Source organism: Chiloscyllium plagiosum, unplaced genomic scaffold, assembly GCF_037043375.1.
Source record: "Chiloscyllium plagiosum isolate Xiang-an unplaced genomic scaffold, Cpla_swu_hap1 HiC_scaffold_34, whole genome shotgun sequence".
Lineage (NCBI taxonomy): Eukaryota > Metazoa > Chordata > Chondrichthyes > Orectolobiformes > Hemiscylliidae > Chiloscyllium > Chiloscyllium plagiosum.
Genome location: NW_028270172.1, coordinates 16,097,342 through 16,112,742, shown reverse-complemented (window position 1 = coordinate 16,112,742; position 15,401 = coordinate 16,097,342). Strand labels below are relative to the sequence as shown.

Here is a 15,401-nt window from a genome sequence, read left to right as displayed (position 1 = left end):
AGCTCCAAAAGTATTGTGAAGCCATGTTATGGGTTCCTCCAAAGCTTGTACTTGCTTCATAAATTTTGGCTGTTCATAGAATTTGGCACATTGCAGTTACATCAAGTGTGCAAGAGTCTCAAGAACAACCTAACATTTGGTGGGATTCCAACATATACAGAGCTTCTTGGCAGACTGAATAAGTGATCGTCTGAGTGTCAGTTGCGTGAGATGGATGGGCCCATGAGGTAAGATTTTCCTTGATCTCTCTCCTTAACCTACTACTGAGTCGACCCCTCATCTCCTGGGACTCTGCAGTGATGGAATCTCTGAGGTAGCTTGTTCGCCAACGAGTTCTTCGGAAGGGAAGTTAGAGTCCCCCTGGGCATACATCTGCGCGTGTCTGAGAAAGTTTTATTACGGTCTTTAATCTAGGAACTCATCTGAAAATGTATTTTCTTGCACCATTTCTCCTTAGTCCTCATTCTTCCATGTGACTCGTGTCAACTTAGGTGATTTAAAAAAATTCTGAAAATATTTTCATCTCCTTGTTTGAACATATGATGATACACCTCCATAGCAAGTGTGACTTGAATCTGGACAATTTGGTCCAGGGTGTAGGATCACCACAATTATGCCACAAACTCCATCCCTCCTTTTTAATGTTGAATGTGGAAACATTATTTTGTTGAGAACACTAAGTGTGCAATGAGTACATGGTTGATTATAGAACTACTTGTGTAAATTGAATTGTGCTGGAGGATGGGTATGCTGGCAAGGTGATGACTACTTCAGTTTAGTGCAAGTGTCTAATGAACTGAATACTAAGGCTTTTCACACAGCAAAGTGGTTGGCTAGTGTGGCAGTGGGTAACCATCTTTCTCTACTCGACTGAAATCTTTAATCAGATAAGAAGTGCTATGATGCTGTTAGAGATCATTAACGTTTAAAAGAGAAAATAGTACACTTAGTAACTAACTGATAGAACTGTCACTAGGTTTCATGTTTTTAAACAAAAACAAATTTTATTGGATGTATTTAAAAACAATGCAAGCAGTAAGCTCAGTTTAATTGTTTTACTTCTCCACACTACCCCTACTTCGGTACTCCCATGCCCCCTTCCCCACCACACGCTTGGAATTCACTCCAATTCTCTCAGTATTCCAGTTTTCAAGGTACAAGATTTATACAGAATACATTAATTAGTTTGTAGTTATGCAACCCTTCAACATTTCCTTAACTCCCTCATTTATAATGAATCCTCAGCTTCCTTTACTGGCTGCCTTCCAAATTAACTCGGATTGCTTTCTATCACAAGTATTTGTGAGGATGAGTGTGGGTTGTTTCCTCTAGCTTGACATTAGCAAAATCCTCAAGCATCTCTTCTCCTTGGGAATTCTGAACTACCTCAAGCCCTATCCATAATTCATTCTGTGAATAATAATTTGGCAATTTCTCTATTTAAGGTGCAGGCCTAACTAATATTCCTGTCTTTCTGGCTTTCTCAGCTCAGTGAGCTACAGCCTGAACTAAAATTGAAACTGAAACTGCTGCTATCTGAAAAAGACAGCTAGATTAAAGAAAATAATCTTCTAACTCAAATAGCATGTGTATATTTGACATAATAATCAAAATCATACTAAAAACAGAAATGTCATCAGGAATGTGATGAAGAGCTTATGCCCGAAATGTCGAATCTCCTGCTCCTCAGATGCTGCCTGACCTGCTGTGCTTTTCTAGCACCACACTTTTCAACTTCTTTCATCTGGGTCCGACATGAATAATTTAAATATTTTATTGAGAAAATGTAGACCTTGTGGTTCTATCAGAAACTCAACAATGGATCATTCAATGTTGAAGTTCCTCATTATCCACTCTGAACTTATTAAATGAAAGAGGAGTTACATTATCTTTATTCCAAATGTATTCAATTCACATAGAACACTTATCCCATCACTCACTAGTTTTGGATTTCTTCTCAGTTCTTTGATATGTATGTATATACCAACTCAGTATTTCAAATGTTCTTATATTTAACATTAAATCCTAAATATGCTAAGCTGGATGATTTATAGATATTTATAACTGTTTAAATTGTTCCTTCTGCACCTCTAGTTTTTGCTATAATGCATAACATAAATGCATAAATGATTAACAGGGAGTACTAAAATGTGGTTCCATATCTGTCCAAGTACCTGAAGCACAATTTGGTGTGCTTGGTGATAGATATGATTGTGATATGACTTGTATTATCATGCTCCTCATGCTCAGAAGTGTCCGTCACCAGGTTTGAGTAACTTTAAGCTTCCAGGTATGAACAACACAAATGTCCAACATTCCTGATCTGAAAGAATAATGGCAGTTACCTGGTAACGTGGCACTAAACTGTACTAACCTTTTCTTGAAATTAACAGAACATTGCAATGAAATTCCTCTCTGGTTGACAAAAGACTTCTGTTGCTTGGATTGCCATTTCTTTGCAGTCAATAGCACCATACACCTGTGGGAAGCCAGCCAGCATTTAAATTCTAATGCTCTTTCATTTTAATTATTGTAGTCACAAAGGGTGCTTATATATCCAGTCCTTGCAATGAAATCCATCTGCCTTATGGATTTATATGAAGTCAACTACAAGACTCTCACATGTGGTTTCCTGAAACGGAACCAAAGACAACAAAACTTGGGGCTTTGGTAACTTTTACCGCTACGATAATATGAAGGGCACTAAGTCCAACAGTCAGCTTTCCTTTCCTTGGGAGGTTGCAGATGTGTATTACCATCTGACCCTTTAATATCACCTTTCAGAAATGGTAGTCATCAGAATAACAAAGGAAGTTAAGGCAGTGTCTAAACCTAAGTAGGTGGTAGTGCGTCCTATGACTTCAAAGTCTTTATTGCTCTCTTACCCACTGGCCACCTGCAATTCCCTCTGCAATATTTTCCTGAAGAATCTGGTGCAGGAATAGGCCACTTATTTTCTCAAGCCTGCTCTGGCATTGAATAACGTCATGGCCAATCTGATGGTGTTTTGACTCCACTTTCCTGGCTGCCTTCAGATCCCTGGACTCTCCTTCACCCCTGTATCAAAAATCTGCTGCTGATGAGGCCGTTCATTTTCAAGTATCTCCCAGAGCAAGACTGATGGAAGCATGTGTGTATTTGACAATTGTAGCAGCCCTTCCATAGGTCATTGGTAGTTAGTTCAAACATGGACAAAAGCAGGGTCAAAATCTTGGAATTTCCTCTCCATGGTCTACAGAAGTTCAAGGAGGCAGCTCACCTCTACTTTCTCACGTGCAACTAGGGACAGGTAATAAATGCTAACCAAGCCAACAATGCCCAGGTCCCACAAATGAATTGAAACAAATCCCATTGGTGTTATTCAAAATTTATTCAATTCACATTGTACATTTATCCCATTACTCATTAGGTCCATACTTTCTCTCAGTTCTCCCTTTCGAACGTTTCCAAGAGATATTTGTATATAATCCAGACAATGGTTGGATGCAGGAAACACAGTTATTGAGTATGAGGTCAATTCTTACTAGTACGAGGTCTAACAACTCTTACAACCTGAATTACAGGTATTCCCCACTTTACGCAATTTCGCTTTTACGAAAGAGCTACATTAGGACCTGTTTTCGCGAATCTGAAGAGGATGTTCGCTTTTATGAAAAATACTTTTTCCCCAAGTAAATCATGTGGCTTCGTTTTATGCTATTTTTGACTTTATGGAAGGTTTCCTGGGAACGCTCTACTTTCAGATTGCGGGCACTACCTGTATTTCAAATCTTAAAGCAACCTCTGGGATTAATTTCCATTGGATCCCAATTCCAGGCTGAATGAGAATACTTGTAGTCTTGGAATGCTGTTTGATCTCAAATTGAATTTCACATCATACTGCTCACAGGGACTGCATATTTTCAATGCTGCTCCTACAACCTTTTGTGTTCTTATATATCTGACTGCTTATGCATTCATGGCTTTTATCCCTCAATCACTACCAGCTACACCATGGAAAACCAAGGTCCTCGGTTCATGAAATCTCTTTCAAAAACTTTCCTAGCCCTGCACTCATCCCTAGAACATCTGGACAACAAAGACGCCTATGTCAGACTCCTACTCATTGACTACAGCTCCACCTAAAACAGCATTAACCCCTGCAGACTGATCTTAAAACTCAGAGACCCAGGTCTTGGATCTGCCCTCAGCAACTGGATCCTCAGTTTCTTGACCCATAGATTACAATCAGTGAAGACAGAAAACCACACCTCCTCCACAATAACACTCAACACTGGAGCCCTGCAAGGATGTGTTCTCAGTCCCATACAATACTCCTTATACACCCACGACTGTATTTCCAAATTCCGAACAAACGCCATCTACAAGTTTGCTGACAACACCACCATAGTAGGATGGATATCAAACAAAGATGAGTCAGAATACAGGGAGGAGGTAGAGGGTTTGATGTCATGATGCAATGATAGCAACCTCTCTCTCAATGTCAGCAAAACAAAAGAACTGATCATTGACTACAGAGAGAAAGGAGGAGAACACGTCTCCATCTACATCAATGGAGTGAGGTCGAGAAGCTTGACAGCATCAGGTTCCTAAGAGTGACGATAAAAGACAACCTATCCTGGACTTCACACGGAGATGCGATGGTCAAGATGGCAGAACAACACCTTCTCTTTTTCAGGTGGCTTAGGAAATTTGGCATGTCCATAAGGACCTTCATCAATTTTTCTAGATGCACCACAGAAAGCAAACTATCCGGTTGCATAATGGCCAGGTACGGGAACTTCTCTGTCCGGGACCGTAAGGAACTACAGAAGGTTTTGTGCACAGCCTAAACCATCACAGAAGCCAACCTTCCAATCATGGACTCCATTTACACTTCTCATTGCCACGGAAGGATTGCCAACATCGAAGATCTCCTACAACTTCATTCATCAGGCAGAAGATAAGAAGCTTGAACGCACGAACCAAAGGTTCAAGAACAGGTTCTTCCCTGCCATTATTAGACTGATGAATGGACTCTAACTTCAAATAATGTTGTTTTTTTTAATGTTGATCTTGTCTAGTGCACCTCCTGTGCAGTGTCACCTGTATGAAGACTAAGCACCCTACGATCTGTATGTCCTTACTTACTATGATCTACCTGTAATGTTCGTACACAAAGCTTTTCACTGTACTTGGGTACATGTGACAACAATAAATCAAGTCAAGTCAAATCAACTTTCTTTTCTTAAAGATATCCCTTCTTCATACAGCCTCCATTTCTTTTGTCATAGAGATGTACAGCACGGAAACAGACCCTTCGGTCCAACCCGTCCATGCTGACCAGATATCCCAACCCAATCTAGTCCCACCTGTCAGCACCCGGCCCCTATCCCTCCAAACCCTTCCTATTCATATACCCATCCAAATGCCTCTTAAATATTGCAATTGTACCAGCCTCCACCACTTCCTCTGGCAGCTCATTCCATACACGTACCACCCTCTGCATGAAAAGGTTGCCCCTTAGGTCTCTTTTATATTTTTCTCCTCTCAGCCTAAACCTATGCCCTCTAGTTCTGGACTCGCCTGACTCCCAGGGAAAAGACTTTGTCTATTTATCCTATCCATGCCCCTTATAATTTTGTAAACCTCTATAAGGTCACCCCTCAGCCTCCGACGCTCCAGGGGAAACAGCCCCACCCTGTTCAGCCTCTCCCTGTAGCTCAGATCCTCCAACCCTGACAACATCTTTGTAAATCTTTTCTGAACCCTTTCAAGTTTCACAACATCTTTCCGAATATTTCTATCATTGATAGTCACAGGTGAGGTGCCAGAAGACTTGAGGTTGGCAAACATGGTGCCACTGTTTAAGAAGGGCGGTAAAGACAAATCAGGGAACTATAGACCGGTGAGCCTGACCTCGGTGGTGGGCAAGTTGTTGGAGGGAATCCTGAGGGACAGGATGTACATGTATTTGGAAAGGCAAGGACTGATTCAGGATAGTCAACATGGCTTTGTGCGTGGGAAATCATGTCTCAAACTTGATTGAGTTTTTTGAAGAAGTAACAAAGAAGATTGATGAGGGCAGAGCAGTAGATGTGATCTATATGGACTTCAGTAAGGTGTTTGACAAGGTTCCCAATGGGAGACTGATTAGCAAGGTTAGATCTCATGGAATACAGGGAGAACTAGCCATTTGGATACAGAACTGGCTCAAAGGTAGAAGACAGAGGGTGGTGGTGGAGGGCTGTTTTTCAGACTGGAGGCCTGTGACCAGTGGAGTGCCACAAGATCGGTGCTGGGCCCTCTACTTTTTGTCATTTACATAAATGATTTGGATGCAAGCATAAGAGGTACAGTTAGTAAGTTTGCAGATGACACCAAAATGGGAGGTGTAGTGGACAGTGAAGAGGGTTACCTCAGATTACAACAGGATCTGGACCAGATGGGCCAATGGGCTGAGAAGTGGCAGGTGGAGTTTAATTCAGATAAATGGGAGGTGTTGCGTTTTGGGAAAGCAAATCTTAGCAGGACTTATGCACTTAATGGTAAGGTCCTAGGGAGTGTTGCTGAACAAAGAGACCTTGGAGTGCAGGTTCATAGCTCCTTGAAAGTGGAGTCGCAGGTAGACTCGATAGTGAAGAAGGCGTTTGGTGTGCTTTCCTTTATTGGTTAGAGTATTGAGTACAGGAATTGGGAGGTCATGTTGCGGCTGTACAGGACATTGGTTTGGCTACTGTTGGAATATCGCGTGCAATTCTGTTTTCCTTCCTATTGGAAAGATGTTGTGAAACTTGAAAAGGGTTCAGTCAGAAAAGACTTACAAGGATGTTGCCAGAGGAAATCGCCTTAAATGTATGCTTTCTGGATATTGACCCTTTAGCCACTGGAAGTTTTTTAATTTATTTTATGCTTCCTAAACTCTTCATAATTTTATATAATTCTACCAAATCTTCCCTTAGTCTTTCTGCTTTAAAGGGGAAAAATCCCAACTTTTCCACTTGACTGGTTACAGGGATTAGGTGTTAAATTTAAATTTCTTCTCTCCAAATTTGCCACAACCTTTCAAAATGATGGTGCCTGGATTTGGACATAGTACCCAGCCAGACTATCTAGCCCACAGAGATTTTTATAGAAATTTGATATGCCTTCTGTTATGGACAAGGCCAGACCAAACCCCCTCAAAACATTTAAGAAGGTAGCCCAAACCCTAACTTGTCAAGTTGTTTTAAGCAGGTGTAGAGAGTGGATATTCCTGGAGTGATGCAGCTGGCCTAACTACTCAGTTTTAAACAAAACAGAATTTATTTATACATGAACAAAAGAAAACCGAATTTAGAATAACATAACTATTTGAAAACCCAACTGACACAAAAACACAACTTAACAAAGAACTGTTCCAAATACCTGCAACATCCCATAAATAACCCTTGACAAAAAGATAAATTCAAACACAGGAGAGCTGTCAGAGAGAGAAGATCAGCATGGAGCTTTTCTTTGACCAGCAGCCTCAAAAACTGACTACTTGCTAAAAACCAAACCAAACCAAACTAAACCCTGAACTGGACACTCCCCTTCCATTGTACAAGTGTTTTAAAAGCTTTCGCAAGTAGACATTTCCAGACATATTGGAAAAACACTTCTGTCTTTATGACCCCTTTTGAAAAAAACCAAGGACAACATAACCTTGTTAAAGAAGCAGTATTGTCACATTTCATACAACATATAAATAAGGAAAAGTCACTTTTCACCAAAACGTATCACCTCACATTTTCCTGCATGGGAATTCATGCACATTGCACTGTGCCATGTGTCCACATATTACAACAGCCTGTCTAGGTCCTCTTGAAGTTTATTATCTTCTCATTCTTTATATGTCTTCTGCAAATTTCAAAATTGCACTCTGTACCTGTTAGTCAAAGGCACAAGGGTATAGCAAAAACAGCAGTCTTAATGCTTAAGAAACTCTAATGTATTTCTCTGCAGTCTACAAAATTGGCCATTCATCACAACTATTTTCCATCCCTAAACTAATTTTGCATCTATCTTGAAACTGTCTCTTTTTCTCCTCGAGGATTTTAATTTTGCTAACAACCTATGTAGTACATTAACAAATGCTGTATCACCCTCAGCTAACTTCATCAGAAACGTCAATCACGATAGTAAAGCAACAATTTGCCTGCTAGGTCTCCTTAAGTAACCCAAGTTTGCCTAAATGATCAAGATGGTCGTCTAGATGGCAGCAGAGTAGCAGCGTAACATACAGGCTCCACAGGCCAGGAGCCTGAAGCTCACCTACTCCACCCGCTTTTACATTTTCTTTCTCTGCTATTTTAAAGTTTCCAGTTATTATAATTATTATCAAGATTCATCTAACTTTCTTTTAACGGCTTCAGCGCATGGCTTCTCTGGCTTAGCGACGAGGTGGCTTCCAGTGGACCGGAGTGGCAATCTTTTCCTGGCATGGTGGTCTCGGCCCAGCGGGGTGGTCTTCTGGCAAAGCGGTTCTCGTCCCCATTTGGAAGTCTTCTTCGGTGCCGGCTTCCAAATACTCCAGCAGTCTGGCAGGCAATCTTATCCAGGAGTGGTGGTCTTGGCCCAGAATGGCCCTTTTCTTCGGTGGAGGCTTCCGGTCCATTATCCCAGTAGCCTGACACGGCAGTTTCATCCCAGCGTGGCAGTCTTGTTAAGGAATGGTGGTCTCATCCTGGTTGCATATTCCAGATATTCCATCATTTCTTAAATTGGCTTCCTCTGAGGCCAGGAGCTGTTAGCTGAACTGCGATGAACTTTTGGCTTAAATTTTACTTTTTAAAAAATCATTATGTATGACTTTTGTCATTAATATAAGCACCATGGTAGGGCTACTTAGAAAACTTTCACACATTTTTCATGTATAAGTACACTTACAATAAATTTCTATTCTATTCGAAGTGATATCATAATGTCTCCTGAATTCTAGTTTCTGAAAGCTTCCCTACCACTTAATGATTGGCCTATAATTGGCAAATGGACCATTTTTGCAATATCCCAGTCCATTGGCAAACCCCTCGATCTGAGTAAGATTGAAAAACTGCAGCCAACATCTCCATGATTACTACCCTTCATAAGCTAGGATGCATTCCATCAAGTCACTTATCCAGTTTATGCACGGTCGGCGATCATTGTACTACTTATTTTTATCACATGGAATCTCCTTTCCTATGTTGTTATGTGCCACAGCTTTGAAAAAGTCCTCTTCCATTACAAACATGCAAAGCACTCACTTAGTACCTCAGCTATACCTTTTAAGTCTACCAAAAGATCTCCTTCTTCTTGGGCACTAATTAGCCCAATCACATAGGACAAAACTTTTATTTTAAAAAGAATGCTGTTAATCATTCTTCACCATTTCTAAATTGTCAGAATGCTTCTCTGACATCCAATAATGTATCAGTAGAAATTTTCTCCAGTTAAACAAACAGGAAGATTGCAGCAATTGCCTTCAATCCGTGCCACTTTCTTGCCTAGCCACTCAATTAATCTGTCTACTTTGCACTATATACTTTCTCCTCAACCTGTTCAGAGAAATTATTACACACCTCTGGAACAGATGAGATTTGAACCCAAGGTATCAGGGTCAGCAGTAGTGACAATATCATTACGCCACAACACCATTTGCACTACATTAAGTTGAACTTTGGAGTTCTAGATGATGTCAAAATTTGTTTCCAACCATACATCTGCACTTAATGCTACTTCTGCAGCATCAGCTGACTCTACTACTCCTACCTCAGGTCAAATGTTAGTCACATGAAATTTCAACACACAGTAGACCCAAAGATCATGAAGCAGCAATACTGACATCAGGTAATTACAAACAGGAAAGGTAATTAAGAAATAAAAGGAACTATTTACAGTATGTATATAACAAAGTCTGTAGGTTACATTGGGCTGAACAGTCATACAGATGTACAGCATGGAAACAGACACTTCAGTTCAACTTGTCCATGCTGACCAGATATCCTAACTTTCTTATTCCAACTTCCCAACATTTGGACTATATCCCTCTAAATCCTTTTTATTCATGTACCCATTCAGATTCTTTTTAAATGGTGTAGTTGTACCAGCCTCCACCAGTTCCTCTGACAGCTCATTCCATACACACACCACCCTCTGTGAAAAAGTTGCCCCTTAGGTCACTTTTGTATCTTTCCTCTTTCACCCGAAACCTATGCCCTCTAGTTCTGGACTCCCCTACCCTAGGATAAAGGCCAATCCTTTGTCTCATCTGCTACTCATTCCTGTCATCCCTCCTTCCATCAAAAATACCTTTCATTCTCAGTTAGAATCCGTTCAACTGCTCCAGGTGCCCTTCTTCACTGTCACCACTTGCTGGAGGATGTACCAGCAAACTACTCGCTCCCTTGCTCAGTCACCATCACTACATGCTGCTTGAGATTCTGTCATATGATGACAAAACCCTCATCCATATCTTTGTCATCTCTAGTCTTGACTGTTCCAACATATGAATAGTCAACTTCCTAAGTTCTAGCCTCTAAATTTGATATCTCAGCTTCACAATCCCTATCCTAACGTATCAAACCCTATTAGTCTTCTGCTAGTAGGCCTACATCAATTCCTAATTAAGAGTTAAAATTCTGATCCATGATGTCAAATCCCTCAATGGTTTGACCCCTATCTCTTTAACCAAGTTTTTGGTCAATGGCCCTCGTATCACCTTAAGTAGTTCAAATCTTGTCTGATGGTGTTCCTGTGAAAGACCTTGGGATATTTCAATATGCTAATTGTAATTGCTTCACATAAATATAAGTTATTAATTTGCTATAGACTTTTATTTTATTATTGATCTACTCTTATTTCTCTATGCCTACTTATTTCCTTCAACTTCATTGTACTTTTCAAATTAATTGAGTTTTCCTTATTGTATCAAGCTAACATCTGTTAATTGTATCAATAAGGTCAAGTGTACACATGTGGAGAACACTAATTGGATAATGACTTGTGCATATCCAATAAGTGTAGGTTTTGCGAATACTCTGAAACAACTGAGTGAAGAGATAAGGATGTATTTATTTATAGGTTCCAGCATAATTATTTTCTGAAAACAAGCCCTCTGGGGTAGCTACAGTGTAACTGGCTACCTTTATTCATCAACATCTAAAGAAAAGGACAGACTTTGCTGTTGTTACATTGCATAGAACCAGAACTCTGGAGACTAAAGAGAGAGGCAGTATATAGCCTATTTGCCTGTCCAAAGAGACTGGACTATTGTGCTAAGCTCCCGTTTCAGTTAGGTTGCAGAGGACTCAGAGCTTTGGAAATTATATGGAGCAAAAGCAGAAGGCCTGCAAACCTTCTGGTCCCAAGTCACATATACAAGCTCACAGCCCTGATCCTTCATGGTCTGGTCTATGGCTTGTCTATTTTCTCAATAACAAAAAGGCAGGTTGATAAGCATGCCATTGGCAGATGGCTGTTTTCTTTAAAGAGATCCAGAGGTATCAAGGTTCAGTTTTGAAGTACTGTACTGCTTACAATGGTGTAGATAACCTGTACCTTGGACAGCCTTTCAAGGAGCAAATCTCTGGGGTCATATGAGCTGGAGTTCTTCAGGATGTTCTGGGACATCTGAGGGGTAATTGACTAAGCTGCAGATTCTGGAGTAGCACTTTTACGTGTTTGTCATCATCCTGTTGCTGTGAATGCATCTGTGTTTGTTGGGGAAAAAAGGGTGAAATTCCTCCTACTCAATAGTGGGCACTCATCTCCCTTCTTAGCACAGATAGCAAAATCTTCTGCAGGAGGTAGGTCTTCTCACTTTGGAGACGTTCGAGGTTATATGACCTACCCTGCGAAAATATTAATCTTATGCAGGATCTGATTCACCATTCCAAAGCACTAGTTTCATGGCCAATTTCCTCTGCCATGGATGAGAAGCTGTTCCTTCAAAAACACAACCGTTCTTCTCCACATATAAAAATATTCTTGTTTGTTAGCTTTGATCTTGAATAAATAGAGAGTCACAAAGACTCTTTGGGATCGTTGAAAAGTCTACTAGTAATATCAATTCAGTTTTAGGAAAGAGATCCATAGGAGAGGGGAGGGCCTCCCCTATCAGCGTTCCGTAAAGACCATTCCCTCCGTGACTCCCTCATCAGATCCACACCCCCCACCAACCCAACCTCCACTCCCGGCACCTTCCCCTGCAACCGCAGAAGGTGTAAGACTTGCGCCCACACCTCCCCCCTCACCTCCCTCCAAGGCCCCAAAGGAAACTTCCATATCCACCAGAAATTCACCTGCACCTCCACACACATTATCTATTGCATCCGCTGCACCCGATGTGGCCTCCTCTATATTGGGGAGACAGGCCGCCTACTTGCAGAGCGCTTCAGAGAACACCTCTGGGACATCCGGACCAACCAACCCAACCACCCTGTGGCCCAACACTTCAACTTCCCCCTCCCACTCCACCAAGGATATGCAGTTCTTTGGACTCCTCCACCGCCAGACCACAACAACACGACGGTTGGAGGAAGAGCACCTCATCTTCCGCCTGGGAACCCTCCAACCACAAGGGATGAACTCGGATTTCACCAGTTTCCTCATTTCCCCTCCCCCCACCTTGTCTCAGTCAAATCCCTCGAACTCAGCACCGCCCTCCTAACCTACAATCTTCTTCCTGACCTCTCCGCCCCCACCCCACTCTAACCTATCACCCTTACCTTGTCCTCTTTCCACCTATCACATTTCCAACACCCCTCCCCCAAGTCCCTCCTCCCTACCTTTTATCTTAGCCTGCTGAACACACTTTCCTCATTCCTGATGAAGGGCTTATGCCCAAAATGTCGATTCTCCTGTTCCTTAGATGCTGCCTGACCTGCTGTGCTTTACCAGCAACACATTTTCAGTTCCAGAATTATTTACTTACTTCTTACAGACTGGGATTCTTTTCACAAAACATTCAAGAATTCTTTAACTCAACAGCAAGTTAGAGAGAGTAAAACACAGCAGCCAGTCCTGAAGCATCAAAAAACAGTCAGAACTAGTTGTCCCTTTTTAAAAAAAAATCAATACTCTGTGTGGTGGGCTGGTTAGCATTGGTCCTCTCTTGATTGACCAACTCAATACCCAACCAGGCTGCCAATCCTGGGTATTCGGTTTCAGGTTGTGCGCAAAGTTTGTTTAATGAGTAACTAAGTTGCATTATCCTCCAGACAGTTACAAACAAACAGTAAACATGTGTGTTTTTTTTTGCCGTTTTAAAACACACTGTTGGTCAAAGTTCAACTAACCCTAACCTCAGCTTAGTTCCATCAAAATAAAGAGAAAGATTTTTTTTAAAAGTTAGAACCTCTATAATTGTAAGACAGAGGAAGCTGCCTGTAGTCAAGCAACATGGCTCAGAAAAACGAAGAAAATTACCTTTGACAAGGTGTTGCACAGGAGGCTACTTAATAAGATGAGTCCATGGTGTCAGGGCAAGGCACTGGCATGGACAGAGGGCTGGCTAATTGGCAGAAGGCAGAGAGTAAGGAAAAGGGGGTCTTTTTCAGGAAGGAAGCTGGTGACTCCGAGGTCCACAAGGGTCCATGTTGAGACCACAACAATTCACGTTATATATTAACAATGTGAATGAAGGAACAGAACATTTTTGTGAACTTTGCAGATGATCCTTGATGGAGCAAGGAGGGTGCTGAAGTACTTAGATAGGCTAGGAGAGTGGAAGGTTATTCACTTTGGAAGGAAGAATAGAAGCTTAGACTTATTTATAAATGGGAAAGGCTTCAGAAACCTGAAACACAAAGGAACTTGGGAGTCTTAGTTCAGAATCCTCTTATGGCTAAAGTGCAGGTTCATTTGGCAGGTAGGAAGACAAATGCAATGTTGGCATTCATTTCAAGAGGGCTCGATTACAAGGGCAGAGATAGAACATAGAACATTACAGCGCAGTACAGGCCCTTCGGCCCTTGATGTTGCGCCGACCTGTCATACCAATCTGAAGCTCATCTAACTACACTATTCCATATACATGCCGAATGACGACTTAAATGTACTTAATGTTGGCGAATCTACTACCATTGCAGGCAAAGCATTCCATACCCTTACTACTCTCTGAGTAAAGAAACTGCCTCTGACATCTGCCTATATAGAGTCATAGAGAAGTACAGCATGCTGGTCAGCATGGACGGTCCAATCCGTCCATGCTGACCAGATATCCCAACCCAATCTAGTCCCACCTGCCAGCACCCAGCCCATATCCCTCCAAAACCCTTCCTATTCATATACCCATCCAAATGCCTCTTAAATGTTGCAATTGTACCAGCCTCTACCACTTCCTCTGACAGCTCATTCCATACACGTACCACACTATGTGAAAAAGTTGCCCTTTAGATCTCTTTTATATCTTTCCCCTCTCACCCTAAACCTATGCCCTCTAGTTCTGGACTCTCTGATCCCAGGGAAAAGACCTTGTCTATTTATCCTATCCATGCCCCTCATAATTTTGTAAACCTCTATAAGGTCACCCCTCAGCCTCCGACGCTCCAGGGAAAACAGCCCCAGCCTGTTCAGCCTCTCCCTATAGCTCAAATCCTCCAACCCTGGCAACATCCTTGTAAATCTTTTCTGAACCCTTTCAAGTTTCACGTCTCCTTCCTATCAGAAAGATGTTCAGAATTGCACGCAATATTCCAACACTGGCCTAACCAATGTCCTGTACAGCCACAACATGACCTCCCAACTCCTGTACTCAATACTCTGATCAATAAAGGAAAGCATACCAAACCCATTCTTCACTATGCTATCAACCTGCAACTCCACTTTCAAGGAGCTATGAACCTGCATCCAAGGTCTCTTTGTTCAGCAACACTCCCTAGGACCGCACCATTAAGTGTATAAGTCCAGATCCTGTTGTAATCTGAGGTAACCCTCTTCGCTGTCCACTACACCTCCAATTTTGGTGTCATCTGCAAACTTACTAACTGTACCTCTTATGCTCGCATCCAAATCATTTATGTAAATGACAAAAAGTAGAGGACCCAGCACCGAACCTTGTGGCACTCCACTGGTCACAGGCCTCTAGTCTGAAAAACAACCCTCCACCACCACCCTCTGTCTTCTACCTTTGAGCCAGTTCTGTATCCAAATGGCTAGTTCTCCCTGTATTCCATGAGATCTAACCTTGCTAATCAGTTTCCCATTGGGAACCTTGTCAAACGCCTTACTGAAGTCCATATAGATCACATCTACTGCTCTGCCCTCATCAATCTTCTTTGATACTTCATCAAAAAACTCAATCAAGTTTGTGAGACATGATTTCCCACGCACAAAGCCATGTTGACTATTCCGTATCAGTCCTTGCCTTTCCAAATACATGTACATCCTGTCCCTCAGGGTTCCCTCCAACAACTTGCCCA

General features: G+C 41.7%; 1 protein-coding gene across 7 annotated transcripts in view; it reads right to left on the bottom strand.

Moving 5' to 3' along the window:
- eci2 (enoyl-CoA delta isomerase 2) overlaps positions 1-15,401 on the bottom strand; it is a 174,423-nt gene that overhangs the window by 134,407 nt on the left and 24,615 nt on the right. Inside the window, exon 1 of one of the 7 annotated variants that reach the window (XM_087978509.1) lies at positions 12,914-13,007. The exons of 5 other annotated variants lie outside the window; for them this stretch is intronic. The gene's annotated coding sequence lies outside the window, so the exon portion shown is untranslated. Of the gene's footprint in view, positions 1-12,913; positions 13,008-15,401 lie in introns of those variants that run through there. One more of the 7 variants, XM_043719488.2, reaches the window with a different exon arrangement.